Source organism: Hyla sarda, unplaced genomic scaffold, assembly GCF_029499605.1.
Source record: "Hyla sarda isolate aHylSar1 unplaced genomic scaffold, aHylSar1.hap1 scaffold_560, whole genome shotgun sequence".
Lineage (NCBI taxonomy): Eukaryota > Metazoa > Chordata > Amphibia > Anura > Hylidae > Hyla > Hyla sarda.
The window spans coordinates 117,167-122,564 of NW_026610572.1; the positions used below are offsets into that span (position 1 = coordinate 117,167).

The 5,398-nt window shown below is 42.8% G+C and overlaps 1 protein-coding gene across 1 annotated transcript in view; it reads right to left on the reverse strand.

The window, feature by feature from the left end:
* Positions 1 to 1,084: 1,084 nt before the first annotated feature.
* The window catches only part of LOC130339927 (uncharacterized), a 38,572-nt gene continuing 34,258 nt past the window's right edge, over positions 1,085 to 5,398 (reverse strand). The window contains exons 3-5 of the transcript XR_008880155.1: positions 1,490 to 1,552; positions 1,326 to 1,409; positions 1,085 to 1,219 (exon numbers count right to left, since the gene is read on the reverse strand). The gene's annotated coding sequence lies outside the window, so the exon portion shown is untranslated. The remainder of the gene's footprint in view (positions 1,220 to 1,325; positions 1,410 to 1,489; positions 1,553 to 5,398) is intronic.

The following is a 5,398-nucleotide window of genomic DNA, read 5'->3' on the forward strand; positions in this document are numbered from 1 at the left end:
TTCTGTTCCCCATTGCTCAGTATCTTTTCTGTACCCCATTACTCAGTATCTTTTCTGTTCCCCATGGCTCAGTATCTTTTCTGTTCCCCATGGCTCAGTACCTTTTTTGTTCCCCATGGCTCAGTATCTTTTCTGTATCCCATGACTCAGTATCTTTTCTGTTCCCCATGGCTCAGTATCTTTTCTACTCCCCATGGCTCAGTATCTTTTCTGCTCCCCATGGCTCAGTATCTTTTCTGCTCCCCATGGCTCAGTATCTTTTCTACTCCCCATGGCTCAGTATCTTTTCTACTTTTCATGGCTCAGTATCTTTTCTGCTCCCCATGGCTCAGTATCTTTTCTACTTTTCATGGCTCAGTATCTTTTCTGCTCCCCATGGCTCAGTATCTTTTCTGTTCCCCATGGCTCAGTATCTTTTCTGCTCCCCATGGCTCAGTATCTTTTCTGTTCCCCATGGCTCAGTATCTTTTCTGTTCCCCATGGCTCAGTATCTTTTCTGTTCCCCATGGCTCAGTATCTTTTCTGTACCCCATGGCTCAGTATCTTTTCTACTCCCCATGACTCAATATCTTTTCTACTCTCCATGGCTCAGTATCTTTTATGTTCCCCATGGCTCAGTATCTTTTCTGCACCCCATGGCTCAATATCTTTTATGTTCCCCATGGCTCAGTATCTTTTCTACTCCCCATGGCTCAGTATCTTTTCTGTTCCCCATGGCTCAGTATCTTTTCTGTTCCCCATGGCTTAGTATCTTTTCTGTTCCCCATGACTCAGTATCTTTTCTGTTCCACATGGCTCAGTATCTTTTCTACTCCCCATGCCTCAGTATCTTTTCTACTCTACATGGCTCAGTATCTTTTCTACTCTACATGGATCAGTATCTTTTCTACTCCCCATGGCTCAGTATCTTTTCTGTTCCCCATGGCTCAGTATCTTTTCTGTTCCCTATGGCTCAGTAACTTTTCTACTCCCCATGGCTCAGTATCTTTTCTGTTCCCCATGGCTCAGTATCTTTTCTTAAAAGATATAATACAATAATACCGGCGCTAATGTAAACAATTATTTATTGATTAATAAATAGTGGACAAAAACAAATAAAATCAATTAAAAAGAACGGTAAAATATTTGTCCTGTATACAAGGACATTTTTTCTTGTAAAAACTGATAATCTCCTGCAGCCTCTGGTGGTGTCCTCCTAGGGAAAGGTTTAGGCTCGGAGCTGCTGGGGAGAAGTGAGAAAACTTAGTTGATGTAAAAAAAATCTTGCGCAGTGCGTAATGTGCAACAGGGCATATACAGATATATATATAAGCTTGTTCTCGTACCTAATTGCCGGGGAGATGGCGAAGTAGTTGCGACAAGCGCTTGGATGAAGCAAGTGTCCAAGTGGGTAACAGTATCTTTTGGATCTATGGGTGTTGAAAAGAAGATGCTTATACAATTGTTACACTTTCTGTATCTATAAGGTATCAATTCAGAGAGACGTTACCTTTAGAGGAGTCTTTCTGCACACAACTTGTGGCGTGATAGAGGAGGACAGTGAGCAGGGGATCTGAGCGAAAAAGAGTGAGTACGTTTATGGGAAAAATATTGGAATCAGCTTAGTAAAATAATATCTACTTTATGTGTGGAAGAGATGGTGGTTCATCAGGGAGAAAAGGTGTCCTGAGACTTGTGGTGTTTTAAGAATAATTTTGGATCATGTGTCCTGTCTTGTAGTGGTCTTAAGGCTATGCAGAGCACCGAATTGGGAAGGCAGAAAAGGGGGAAGTACTATATGAAAAATTTGTTTTTGTTTTATTTTTAGTTTTTTTTTCCTTTCCTTGGCAAAATTTATAGAGAAACTTTAAATCTGACACAATGCTGTATACTTGTTTTCTTACTTTTGCCGCTTGGTAGGGTAAGGAAGTGTCCGTTTTAATTAATGTGGTACGAATCGCTGCTGCAGGTGAGATATTCTGCAGTTTGTAGCTCCAAGAGGTATGATGGTACGTATAGAGAAAATTTGTTGAGCGCTCTGAAATTATCAGATAAATGACAACTTATTTGTATCCTGTTGTATTGATTTAAAAGAAATGCAATAATACAATGCTGATGGGCTAGTTGCAATAGTCTGCAGCCGTGCTAATGTGCTCCTGGTTGAAAGCGATGTGAGAGAGTTACTCTCTTTAAAGGAGTTCTTCCTTGTTTTTACTGTTTTTGTATTTTGTATTTTCTTACCTTTTGTGAAGATCCGGAAGCTGGCCCCTTTTTCTTCCAGTGGCTTGCTGTGCACCTCGGCCTCCGCCATGTTGTGTTCAGTACGTGGGATGTCGGGGGGTGTGTTCTTGCTTCTGTCCTTCCTATCTTCTGGCGTCCGAGGCGAATCTCTTCTTCCTGTTTCTTCCGTGGCTCAGCGACGAATCTGCGGCCTCTTCTGGCGCATGCGCAGGTAGTTTTTTTTTTTTTTTACCAATAAAGTTTTTTTCGTCTAATTGACAAACTGTCTGCGCATGCGCGAGTACGCAAGTGCTACGCTAACAGCGTAGCGTACGTTAGGTCTACGCTAATAGCATAGCTTCGCGCAAGCGCAGACAGTTTGTCAATTAGACAAAAAAAAAACTTTATTGGTAAAAAATAAAATAAAAATAACTACCTGCGCATGCGCCGGAAGAAGCCGCACATTCGTTGCTGAGCCACAAAAGAAACAGGAAGAAAAGATTCGCCTCGGACGTCAGAAGATAGGAAGGACAGAAGCAAGAACCCCCCCCCCCGACATCCCACTTACCGAACACAACATGGCGGAGGCCGAGGTACACAGCAAGCCACTGGAAGAAAAAGGGGCCAGCTTCCGGATCTTCACAAAAGGTAAAAAAAATACATATATACATAACACACATAAAGAACACATACTTATACACACAACGCACAAACATAATAACAAAAAACAATATAAACAAGGGAGAACCCCTTTAAAGGGACATCTGCAGCGTGATTAACACTTATCCCCTATCCACAGGATAGGGATAAGTGTTTGATCGCAGGGGGTCCGACCGCTGGGACCCCCTGTGATCTCCTGTACGGGGGCGCGGCTGTCCCATGCAGGGGGCGTGCCAGCTGCAGCATGACATTGCAGCCGGCACGCCTCCTCCATACATCTCTATGGGGGAGGCGGGGAGGCAGCGTTCGTGCCTCCCCGTCTCACCCATAGAACTGTATGGGGACAGGGAGGAGACGGGCGTCACCGTCGACCTCTATGAGCACTAATGGTGGCGCCCCGATAGGGAGATCATGGGGGGTCCCAGGGGTCGGACCCCCCCGCAAACACTTATCCGCTATCCTGTGAATAGGGGATAAGTGTCATGCCGCTGCAGTTGTCCTTTAAATAATATCTTGCAGTATTCTAGCAGGTGGGTGTCCTGTTTGGAGTAAGAGGGGCATCCTGGGGTGTCAGCACCTTCCTCCGGCGTATCCTGTTGGCTCCGGTGTAACGGTCTAGAAGACAACCTCGGCCGGTGGCGTCTCTACTAGATCCCGTTACAGCTGCATGATCAGAGAAAGGGAAAAAATTCCAAATTCGCGCCGCTAGAGTGACGTCACTACGAGTCCAGAGAATGACCAAAAAAGGCTCCAACGCTTTTCAGAAACTCACTGTTTCCTTCATCAGGGAGTGCCTCTTGGTCAGCGATTCCTTCTCTTATATATTGGCAGCTGCCTAGTTAATTGAGTGATACAGGTGCATTGAATTCCATTAATGAGGTTAAAGTACTAAGTAGGATTCTGTGTTTTGCAGGGGGCAACAATACTTTAGAGTTTCATTTCCATATTTAACACTTTAGGGGCTATAGTGTCAAGGGAGAAGATCCACCAGGTTTCTGCTCGGGATGTTTGGGAGATGTAGTCCCTTTCTCTCCAGTGGGGTGTAATCTAACATCGATCCTTTCATATTGGAATTGTGCATAATTTTGAAGTGGTTGGATAGTGGATGACCTTCATATCCCCAATTTATATTGAACAGATGACCTGAAATTCTCTGATGCAGTAGTCTCTTGGTTCTCCCAATGTATCGTTTTTCACAAGGGCATTTGATTATGTAAATGACCCCTTTGCAATGCAAAAAATGTTTTATATTGAATTCATTATTTTGGTGAGAAAAGGAATAAATTGGTTCCCTATTTTTGGTGTTGTTGCATGCCTTGCATTTTTTGCACGGGAAAAAATCTTTTTGACTTTTTGTAGATTTTTTACACTAAATGCAATAAAATTACCAATGTTTTGTGCTTTTTTGAACACAAAACCTGGATATTTTGATAGCATACCACCTATGATTTTATCATTTTTGAGTATATTCAATATCTTTTCTGTTCCCCATGGCTAAGTATCTTTTATGTTCCCCATGGCTCAGTATTTTTTCTGTTCCCATGGCTCAGTATCTTTTCTGTTCCCCATGGCTCAGTTTCTATTCGGCTCCCCTTGGCTCAGTATCTTTTCTGTTCCCATGGCTCAGTATCTTTTATGTTCCCCATAGCTCAGTATCTTTTCTACTCTCCATGGCTCAGTATCTTTTCTGTTCCCCATGGCTCATTATCTTTTCTACTCCCCATGGCGCAGTATCTTTTATACTCCCCATGGCTCAGTATCTTTTCAGTTTCCCCATAGCTCAGTATCTTTTCTACTCTCCATGGCTCATTATCTTTTCTACTGTCCATGGCTCATTATCTTTTCTACTCTCCATGGTGCAGTATCTTTTATACTCCCCATGGCTCAGTATCTTTTCAGTTTCCCCATGGCTCAGTATCTTTTATGTTCCCTATGGCTCAGTTTCTATTCTGCTCCCCTATGGCTCAGTACTTTTTTCTGTTACCATGGCTCAATACTTTTTTCTGTTCCCCATGGCTCAGTATCTTTTCTGTTCCCCATGGCTCATTATCTTTTCTGTTCCCCATGGCTCATTATCTTTTCTGTTCCCCATGGCTCAGTATCTTTTCTGTTCCCCATGGCTCAGTATCTTTTATACTCCCCATGGCTCAGTATCTTTTCTGTTCCCCATGGCTCAGTATCTTTTCTCTTCACTATGGCTCAGTTTCTATTCTGCTCCCCCATGGCTCAGTACTTTTTTCTGCTCCCTATGGCTCAGTATCTTTTCTTTTCCCCATGGATCAGTATCTTTTCTACTCCCCATGGCTCAGTACTTTTTTCTGTTCCCCATGGCTCAGTATCTTTTCTGCTCGCCATGGATCTGTGTCATCATCTATATATCATGTATATATAACCTGTGCATTATCCATATATCATGTATATATAATTTCCGTATATGATCCAATATATGATCCGTATATGATCCAATATACACATAATACATGGTTATGGTCCAGATGTCTAGGGTCAGATTGCTCCATTATATTTATACCCCATCCAG